This window comes from Protopterus annectens, chromosome 15.part0 (assembly GCF_019279795.1).
Source record: "Protopterus annectens isolate FY-2018-M chromosome 15.part0, PAN1.0, whole genome shotgun sequence".
In the NCBI taxonomy this organism is placed as follows: Eukaryota; Metazoa; Chordata; order Ceratodontiformes; family Protopteridae; genus Protopterus; species Protopterus annectens.
In genome coordinates this window covers 790,396,114-790,407,534 of record NC_056749.1, presented here as the reverse complement: position 1 = coordinate 790,407,534, position 11,421 = coordinate 790,396,114, and positions in this window count along the sequence as shown.

Here is an 11,421-nt window from a genome sequence, read left to right as displayed (position 1 = left end):
CTGAGGATAAGCTGTTAACTTTACAAATCAGGCAGCTGGAAAACCCAAGGGGTCGCGGTAGAAGCAGGGGAAGGGGTAGAGATACTGAGGATAAGCTGTTAACTTTACAAATCAGGCAGCTGGAAAACCCAAGGGGTGGAGGTAAAAGCAGGGGAAGGGGTACAGGAATTGCTAGAGGATTTAGCAAAAGTGCTGGGTGAGGGGACAATGAGCTGCAGTGCTCCTCCAGCTTCATCTAACACATCTTGCTTTAATCATGGAGAAGCAGGACATTGGAGAGGTGAGTGCCCACACAGGCAAATGCAAAGAGTCCAACACACTTGAACTGAGTGGCAACAAAATTATAATAATGCAGTTTTTCCTCCACCACCTCCTCAGATTGGAAGGAGTCAGGAAGCCCCATACTGACTAGGTCAATGAAATAAAACAGAAGTGAATATTAACCCTCTACTGTCAATAGATCAAAATTGGCCCTACATTAAGATGAAAATAAATTCAAAGAAAACCCCATTTCTGGTGGACACTGGAGCTACTACGTCAGTGCTACAAATTACTTCAGATAGTCACATACCAGTATCAGAGCATAAAGTAAAGGCAGTTGGAGTCTTTTCTTCTGAGTACTACTGCACCAGTAAACCTACTAGGAAGAGATTTCTTATGTAAGCTGGGCTGTACTATTTACTGTACCCCTGAAGGGGTGTATCTAAATGTTCCAACAGAATCAGAGTGGGAAGTATTGTTAATTTTAGCAGAAGCTGAGGAAGAGCCTGCTGGAAGCATACAGGCAGATGAAGAGTTACTACAGCAGGTACCTGCCAATGTGTGGGCTAAGCATGCAAATTAAGTAGGTATACTAAAATCAGCAGAACCAGTAAAAATAAAATTAAATCCATCAAAACTCCTCCCTAGAGTTCCACAATATCCACTAAAGCCAGAAGCAGAGCAGGGAATCAAACCTGTAATTCAGTCTCTAATACAGCAAGGAATAATAATTCCTAAAATAATTAAATAAATAATTCCTAAAAGCCCTTGTAATACTCCTATTTTCTCAGTGAAAAAGCCAGGAAAGGATACTTATAGATTTGTACAAGACCTAAGGGCTGTAAATAATGCAGTACTGCCTACTTTTCCTGTTGTTCCAAATCCAGCAACAATACTGAGATGCATACCACCTACAGCTAGTTACTTTTCTGTGATAAATTTATGTTCAGCATTCTTTTCCATACTTATTCACCCTGGCAGTCAGTTTCTATTTACATTTACTAATCAGGGACAGCAATATACGTGGACATGGTTGCCACAAAGATATGCTGAATCTCCTTCATTATTTTCTCAAATTTAAAAAAAAGATTTGGAAAATGTGACATTTCCGGGGGGGGGGGGGTCTGTGTTAGTACAATATGTAGATGATTTACTAATAGCATCAGACTCCTTTCAGAAATGTCAGCAGGACACCTTGCATCTTTTGACTATCCTTGCAGAAAAGGGGCACAAAGTATCTAGAGAAAAACTACAATTGTGATCATCTCAGGTACATTATCTTGGTCATTTAATATCCCATGGTAGCAGGCAAGTGTTACCATCTTGTATCGATGCAATATCTAAGGCCCCACATCCGACTACTCAGCGACAGCTTAGGTCTTTCCTAGGTATGACAGGATAATGTAGACAGTGGATACCTAACTATGCAGAAATTGCCAAACCTTTGACAAATCTTTTAAACCAGGATACACCAGAGCCTCTCCTTTGGAATAGTAAAGAGGAAAATTCATTTCAGAATTTGAAGCAAGCTTTAGCTACTGCCCCAGCTTTGTGGTTACCAGATTATAATAAACCGTTTATTTTATTTTGTCATGAAAGAAATGGATTTGCTCAAGATATACTTGCACAAAAACTTGGGGACAGCTATCATCCATTGGCTTATTACAGCACAGCACTTGATTCTGTTGCAAAAGTGTTTCCACCTTGTTTAAGCTGCCATTCTAATTAATCTGGCACAGTCATTGGTGCTTGGGTATGCTCTGACAGTAGCTGTCCCTCATTCTGTATCATCTCTTTTGCTTAAAATAAAAACTTAACCCCTCTTAACTGCACGTCTAACTAGATATGAACTTACACATCTTTCTGATCCTTCTATTTCTCTGATCCACTGTCCTGTTCTAAATCCTGCAGCTCTGTTGCCTACTGCTGAGGATGTTGAACAGCATGATTGCTTGTGTAACTAACTATTTGCTTTCTGCTAGGGAGGACTTAAAGGACACTCCTATACTCAATGCTGACATGCATCTGTTTGTGGATGGCTCCTGTGGAAGAAATCAGACAGGAAAGTTGATCTCAGGAATGGCAGTCTGCACCGAAGAAACAATATTGTTGCAACAAATATTAGAGTTCACTCTGCTCAAATAGCTGAGTTGTGGCTTTGCAAAAAGCCTGTGAGTTAGCCAAAGACAAGGTGGCCAATATTTTTACAGACAGCGGTTATGCTTTCGGGGTGGTACATGATTTGGGCAACTTTGGAGAGAGAGAGAGACATTTTTTGACCTCTTCAGGAAATCAAATTAAAAATTCAGGGTACATAAAATAATTGTTAGATGCACTTTTGTTACCTAAAAAGCTGTCTGTAATCAAATGTTGTGCCCATCAAAAGGGCATAGATGATGTAACAAAGGGCAATAATTTGGCAGACCAAGCTGCTAAACAAGCAGTAACATGGTTACAAAAGCTAACAATGTGGCAGACCAAGCTGCTAAACAAGCAGTAACATGGTTACAAAAGGTAACAATGTGGCACACCAAGTTGCTAAACAAGCAGTGACATGGTTACAAAAGGTAACAATGTGGCAGACCAAGCTGCTAAACAAGCAGTAACATGGTTACCATAGGTAACAATGTGGCAGACCAAGCTGCTAAACAAGCAGTAACATGGCTACAAAAGGCAACAATGTGGCAGACCAAGCTGCTAAACAAGCAGTAACATGGTTACAAAAGGTAACAATGTGGCAGACCAAGCTGCTAAACAAGCAGTAACATGGTTACAAAAGGTAACAATGTGGCAGACCAAGCTGCTAAACAAGCAGTAACATGGTTACAAAAGGTAACAATGTGGCAGACCAAGGTGCTAAACAAGCAGTAACATGGTTACAAAAGGTAACAATGTGGCAGACCAAGCTGCTAAACAAGCAATAACATGGTTACAAAAGGTAACAATGTGGCACACCAAGCTGCTAAACAAGCAGTAGAGGATTGTTGTAAAGATCTGTGCATGTAACTATGACAAACTCCAACAGTAATGTTGTGTGATTTTAAAAAGTTGTCAGCCTTTCAAGCTGAAGCAACACAGGGTGAAGTTCAGAGGTGGCTCAAGGATGGATGTAGAAAATCCTCTGATGGCATATGGGTGTCTCAAGCAACAGAGACCTCCAAAGCAGAAATGCAAGCAATCTCCACCCCCCAACACAACCCAAATGACACATAGCCCGCAGCCTCAATGTGCCACTTAACCACAGCCAATAAGGCAAAACAACGTACTCAACACACTAGTCATAGGCGACTCTATAGTCAAGCACATTGATGTCCCACTCACTAGACTAAACAAGGAGAAGGTTACTGTCAGCTGCCTGTCAGGTGCCAGGATCCGCCACATAACCCACGCACTCAGGTCACTCCACAAGTACAAATACGTCTCTGTCATTGTCAATGTTGGTGTGAATGACCTGAGATGTACCTCCCTGGACTACATGAAAAGAGACATGGAAGAGCTCTCCGATCTTTTAGCCCAGGCAGGTATGACCCTAGCCCTGAGTAGCATTCTGCTATCACCCAGAATGATGCCGCAGTACAAGGACAAAATGATTGACTTCAACAATTGGCTAAGCTTCTGGTGGTATTCTAAACAGATCCAGTATCTGTCTGCCTGGGATGACATGGTCGACAGTCCACGATGCTTTGCCAGAGATGGCCTGCACCTGTCATCCCTGGGATTCCGGATACTGGCTAAGGTTCTTGCCGCTCCTATAGTGCCTTTTTTTAGGCAAGGTTCAAATGACAAATTCACCACCATAACAGGAACAGGCAAGCAAAAACTGAGGGTGATACTACTCAATGCTAGAAGTCTAAATATCAAAATGCACTCACTCGAGGCACTCCTTAAAATGGAGAACATCGATATCTGTGCAGTGACTGAGACCTGGTTCAAGGCTCCAGACAGCACCCCTGCACTACCAGGCTATAACTCATACCATACTTTTCGGCCATGTAACCTGGACCGGAACACCAAAGGCGGAGGTGTGTCCATATTCATTAAGGATATCCACACCTTCAGGCTAGTTGCTCAGCATAATGCAGTCAAGGTTATCCAAGTGCAACTAACTCTGGGCAAAACTGCAATCCAAATTGTAGCTTGCTACAGATCACCCGCCATGCCCCAGGATTCCCACTCCTCTTTTCTTGATGTACTGGAAAATATTAGGGTTCAACCAAACACCCTAATAATGGGCGATTTCAACTACCCCACCATTAACTGGGAAAACTACTCATGTACCAACTCTTTCACTCAACGCTTTCTGGAATTCATAAACTCCAATGCCCTGGATCAACTTATCCACACCCCCACCAGGGGCAACAATATCCTAGATCTAGTCATTACCAATATGAGTGACCGGTGTTCCACACCTGAAGTCAATGAATAATTGGTCCGATCCAATCATAAGCTAATTACCCTAGATATCCACATCCTGCCTCCACCCCCCATTAAGGAAACCATGGTAAAAAAAATTCTCCAAAGCCAACTTCATGCTTCTTAAGACAGAAGTGGTGAACTTCATGACACCCATGCAGATGGTCACTACAGTTACAACTACTGAATCCTACACAATTGAACTTTATAAGCACTTACATGAGTGCATGGATCGTGCTATCCCAAACAGAACCAAGACTCTATCCTCCAAAAAAAGGAAGCCAATCTGGTGGTCCCCTGCCATAAACAAACTGTACAACAGAAGGAAGAAACTCTTGCAAAAGAAAGTAAACTCCCATGAGTGGAGGAGCTCCCTGGTCAGCCTCAGTAAGAAGCTGCGATCCCTGATAAAATCCTCCAAAGCTAGTTACGAAAACAAAATTGCCACTGATTCTAAAGACAACCATAAAGCATTCTATAGCTTTGTCAAGAATCTCAATGACAACACTCAGATCTGCTCTGAGTTACAGCACAATGGCACTAAATATACAGACCCAACTGATATTGCCAAAATCCTGGCAGATAGGTTCAGTGCTAACGTTACCCCCCTCTCACCCCCTAAAGAGCTCATCTCTATACCGGAAGAATGCAAAGTTCCTGTAATCATGGCTGCACAGGTAAAAACACACTCTCCAAAGCCAAGAACACAGCATCTATGGGACCAGACAACATCCCAGGCTGCGTTCTACATGAACTACAGAACGAATTGGCACCCCACCTAAGTACCATGTTCAATCATAGCCTCACCTCAGACTTTGTGCCTGAAGAATGGCGCACAGCAATGGTTATCCCACTCCACAAGGGGGGAGCCACCAGAGACCCTGGGAACTACTGCCCCATTAGCCTGACGAGCCTGGTCTGCAAGGCCATGGAATCTATCATCATGGAACTTATAAACAAAGACATTGGTAATCTCCAAACTCTGGATCCCACCCAGTTCGGGTTTGTAAAAGGCAGATCATGTCTCCTAAACCTGATAGACTTCTTTGAAGCAGTCACCAAAGCTGTAGACAAGGGTAAGGTGGTTCACACAGCCTATCTAGAGCTTGCCAAGGCTTTCAACACCATCCCCCACTCTGGAATTATAGATAAACTCACTAAACTAGGTATAAATCCCTATGTCACAAGATGGGTTGCCAACTGGCTCACTGACAGAACCCACACTGTGAAAGTAGCAGACTACAAATCCGACTTCAGACCAGTGACAAGTGGAGTACCACAGGGTTCAGTCCTGGGTCCTCTCCTGTTTGGTATCTACTTCTCTGAAGTACAGGCTAACACAGAAGGTCTTTGGCTAATGAAGTTGACAGATGACTGCAAACTAGGAGCGATAATCGAAACTCCTAATGATGTGGACATCCTACAAAAGGGCCTCACTGAGACAGATGCCTGGTGTCAAAGCCATGGCCTCAAGCTCAATGCCAAAAAGTGCATTGTCATTCCCTTTGGTAAAAACTCTTTACCTATGAACTACAACATAGGCGGTAGTCTACTTAACACCAAAAGTGTGATAAGAGACCTTGGGACACAGGTGGACAGTAGTCTTTCCTTTGATAATCACATTGCCACAGTAGTCAGGAAATCCTTCTACGTGGCACACCTCATCACAAAAGGTTTCTCATCCAGAAAAAAAGAGGTCATTGTTCCCCTCTACTCATCACTCATTAGACCCATTATAGAGTACAATGCCCCTTTTGGTATGTACCTCACAAGACATCTACAACAACTGGAAAGGCTGCAGAAATACCTCACAAAGAGGATTACCGGCCACAAACAGATGCCCTACACAGACTGTCTCAAAAAACTCCAGCTTTACTCCATCACATATTGCCTACTCAGTGGTAATCTCTGCCTAACATACAAAGCTATGTCAAACCCAGAGCTGTTGGACATGCTCCACTTAAAGAAATCCCAATCCCTCCAAGCTACATGCTCTAGGGACCTAAATCTTGTCACCACAATAAACAGAACATGCCGGAGGGTAGATTCCTGTCCCAGAGACTTCCCATACTTTGGAATAAACTACCTATCTATATCAAACAAAGCTCTTCATTAGCACTCTTCAAGAAAAATCTTGATGATTGGATGGGAAATAGAAAATTCACCCCGGGGATTACCTCTGTGGCTCTGCTCGACAGTGGCACAGGAAAATAATTTTCTTGAGTGGCAAAAGCCAGGGTACCTTTTTGGCTGGGCTTGCATAGGCCCCAGGGCCGATAGCCGAGTACCTACCTATGAAGCTATGAACCTATACGCAACATCTAGATGGCCGACTGGTGGATCCTGCCTCTTTGCTACCTTACCTGGTAAGGGCATATCATCTACCAGTCCATACAGATAAGACAGCTTTATTTAATCAAATTACCCAAAGATGGTATGCCCCTCATGTCTCCTCTTTGATACTTCAGCATGTACAAAATTGTAGTATTTGCTTGGAATATAACATAAGCAAACATGCCAACAGCAAATCTGCATGCTTACCTCCACCCTGGGGACCTTTTGTTAATATACAGCTAAATTTCATCCAGATGCCTAAGACTAATAATTTACAATTTATTTTGGTGGTAGTGTGTATGTTCTCAGCATGGGTGAAAGCTTACCCATGTCACAAAGCTGATGCAGTCACAGTTATTAAAAAATTGTTATCTGATTATATACTGGAATTCGGTATACCCAGCATTGTTAACAGTGACCAGGAAACCCGTTTTTATAATAATCTGTTTAAAGAGTTATGTAAAGCTTTTAATACTAAGTTGAGTCTTCACTCTCAGAACCATCCCCAGTCATCTGGATTAGTGAAAAGAGTAAACAGGACCCTTAAAAATAAAATTTCAAAGATACCCATTTAAAGTGGCCCAAAGCCCTCCACTTAGAATTAATGAGCATGAGGGCCTCACTGAATGTCACCAGGAAATTAAGTCCATATGAGATATTAATGGGGAGACCCATGGCCCTTCCAGCTACCCCTCCAGTGGGAAATATCGATTTAACTTGGTCAGATGATGCTATGATTTCTTATTGTAAGAGACTCCTCAAAGTTTTGCAGCAATATCATCGAACAGTAAGAGTAGCATTACCAAAGCCTCCTGACCAGCCCTGTCATCAGCTACAACTGGGTGATTCGCTATATGTAAAAGTTTTTCAGAGGAAAAACTGCCTGAGCCCAAGGTGGAATGGGCCTTTTCAGGTCCTGCTCACCACTTTGACTGCAGTTCACTGTGCAGGACTACCAACGTGGCTCCATTCATCTCATTGCAAGAAGACCTGTCGTGTGGGGAACCTCAGATGAATTATTGCAGGCAACAGAGGGAAATCGATGTGTGACAGATAAATCATCTGCCCAGTGAGAAGGTCAACTTCAGTAGCAGTCCATGATGAATCCAGTGACAACAGGTACTTTTGCTTTGTTTCTGCTGCTGTTCCCTTCTGTAAACTGGTCAGAAAAAAAAATGTTTCTTGGTGGTCCTTCGGCAATATGCCAAGGATATAAACAAAACAAACGTCTGGATAATTTTGCATATACCTCATCATTCTAAGGCAGGGATTCCTATGACTCGCATCCCTGAATCATAGGTGACATTTAAAAAGGACCTTAATGATATCAGCTTAACCTGGCATAATGTAACTGATTTTTCAAAGGTTGTGTCTCTTCAACTTGCAGCCACACATCATGGAGACACGTTATGCCGGAAATGGGACTGTACCAGTAGGAAAAAGCAAATGTAATGACACCAGGCATAAAAGTGTGTTAGACTCTTTGCACTTAAAAAGCTATGACTGGGGGGATAGCATGGGCATGATAAGTAACCGTTACTACATCTGTGGTGATAGTGCCTACCCCTGGTTGCCTACAAACTGGTCTGAATGTTGCTTCATAGGCCATATTACTCCTGCTATTCAACATTTTGAACACCCACCAGCAGGTAGACCTGATAAATAAGCATGCAATCCACTAGGCAAAGCAAGTACTTTCAATTTTTAATCCTGGGTATGGAGTGCAAAGGGCAATCCTTGAAATCACCATACTTGCTCAAATTCTACAGGAGGTGGGCAATGAAACTTCACATCACATCAAGATGGCAAATTGAAAAATAACTGAAATGCAAACTTCTGGTGTTACAGAATCAAATTGCACTTGATATAATGCTTGCTGCAAAAGGGGGGTCATGTGCCCTCATAGGCAGTCATTGCTGTTCATATATTAGTGACTATCATAAAAACTGTTGGACAGCACATCCAAAAATTGGACACTTTTTGGATGGTTGGGCAGTATTTTTGGTAACCTGGAAACTAGCATAATCCAGGGTATTGTCATTGTACTTTTTATTATATTTGTGATCATTTTGGTATTTTCTATTCTAAGGCAGTGATTACAAGATGTTTAACTCCACCTGCACATAAAATGCCACTGCATGCACAAATCAATAACAGTTCTATTTTGACAAAAATTGATAATAAATACTAAGATGCTGAGGCGTATTTTATCAAGTTAAAAAAATAAAAATATAATTATATGTATGGTATGACACTGATAGTATCAGAGACATGAAATTATTATGGGACAAGACCAGCTTATTAAAATGTATATTAATTTCAGTTTATTAATGATGCTATAATAAGACTGTTAAAAAAAGCAAATATAATTTGTATGCAGGTCTGGGAAAATACAGCTTCATGAGCTACAGTATTACTGTTCATTTCAAACTGCATTCTTTTACTATGTAATAAGAGAGAATAGTACGTGTTGCATGAAGTGAGGCATGTAGTTATTGCAAAAATAAATTTGTTAGCCTGACTCTTCCAGGCTAGGAGTGTGTTGTTGCTAGGGCAGGTTTGAAACATCCAAGGTCAGAAACAAGACCCCTTGGAAGCAGGTGAATTATGTATAGGAAGGTGTTCACATGAAGTCTGAGGTGAAAATCACAAGGGATGAGGACATTTGCAAAGTTTTCTATAGGACACAGTCATTATAACATAATGAAATTGCATGAGCAGTTTGATAAGAAAATGTATAAAATTACAGTTTTTGTATGTAATGTGAGACTGCTTCATCAAGGGCTATGAAGACTGACTCCCAGCACTGTAAAAATAAAATTTCTGCTTGCGCATCCTAAAAGTGTTGTTCCTGACTAAAGGCATACAAGGTCAATTCTTAATGTTATTTATTTATGACTATAACAATCTCATTACTAAGGGTTTTGCATCCAGGAATAAAGAGGTTATCATCTCTCTCTACTCTTCTCTCATTATACCAATCATTGAGTATAATACCCCATTTGGCATGTACCTCACTAAACACCTGCACCAGCTGGAAAGGTTGCAAATTACCTCACAGAGAGTATCCTAGGCCTAAAACACATGCCCTACATGGACAGACTCAAAAAACTCCAGTTTTTCTCTGTCTCATATCATCTATTAAGAGGCGATCTCTGCTTGACTTACAAAGCCATGTCTGACCCAGCCCTGTTAGAAATGTTACACCTAAAGAAATACCAATCCCTCCTCACCACACACTCCAGGAACCTCAACCTCATTACCACAATCAACAAAACATGCTTGAGGGACAGGTCCATAACCCAGAGACTGCCCATGCTCTGGAATAGACTTCCTATACATGTCAAGCAGAGCACCTGACTGTCCCTTTTCAAGAGAAATCTTGATGAGTGGATGGGAAATAGAAAGTTCTCCTGGGGATCACTCCAGTGGCTCTACTTGATAGAGGCACTGGGAACTAACCGCAGCATGATGCCAGGGCACTTCTATGGGATTGGCTTGTAAAGGCTCCAGGGCCGTTGACCTAGTACACACCTATAAAGCTATGAACATATGTCTTTAGTGTAGTGAAAGCCAGGTTCAGATGTCTGAACACATCCAAGGGGGAAATGTAATACACACTTGAAAAGGCAGCAGAGATGATTATTGTGTGTGCTATGCTACACAATATGCTAACAACAACACATGCCGGTCTTCCTGCTGCAGGTATGGGTGAAATACCCCAAGAACCCTAGATGTCTGACAATGACATTCCACAGCTATTAGAGGAGGAGGAGCAGGAGAAAAAAAGAGGTACAAGAAACAAGCATGGGAGGCAGAGGATGCAACCATAGTCCAGGTCCAGGTGACAAGGTAATGTCTGGCACACATCACTGAGTCATGACAAGCCACACATACAGAGGTATGCATATTGATGTTCAGGTGTTGCTCCACCACAGCAGCACAGATTGGATCTAATGGCAAGTACCCACTAGATGCACGCAATGAGCATAGACATAACAACATAATTCTAACCTATAACAGTATGATCATATGCAAATCTATCATGACACGAACCATCAACTCAGGCCACAAGTGACACAGGTATGCATACAGACTCATAGTGGTGTATGTGTGTACGGTAGACAAAAATGGATATACCTCTGTGAACCTCATTCCTATTTCTCCACAATCAAATGATGCAAACAAGAAACCAAGCCAGGATGTACTGCAGAACTGTTGTCAATATCACAAGTAACATGTATCAATGTGAAGTTTGGCTTAAGTATTATGTACTAAATGTAGTCAGCTAGGGTTCGTAAAAATGTCAGACTCCAGTGGTATCACACTTCACAGTAACCACAGTTAGATGACATCTTTAGTGGACTGCACAGCAATCATCATCATCACCACAGGGTACGCCTGACACTGCAG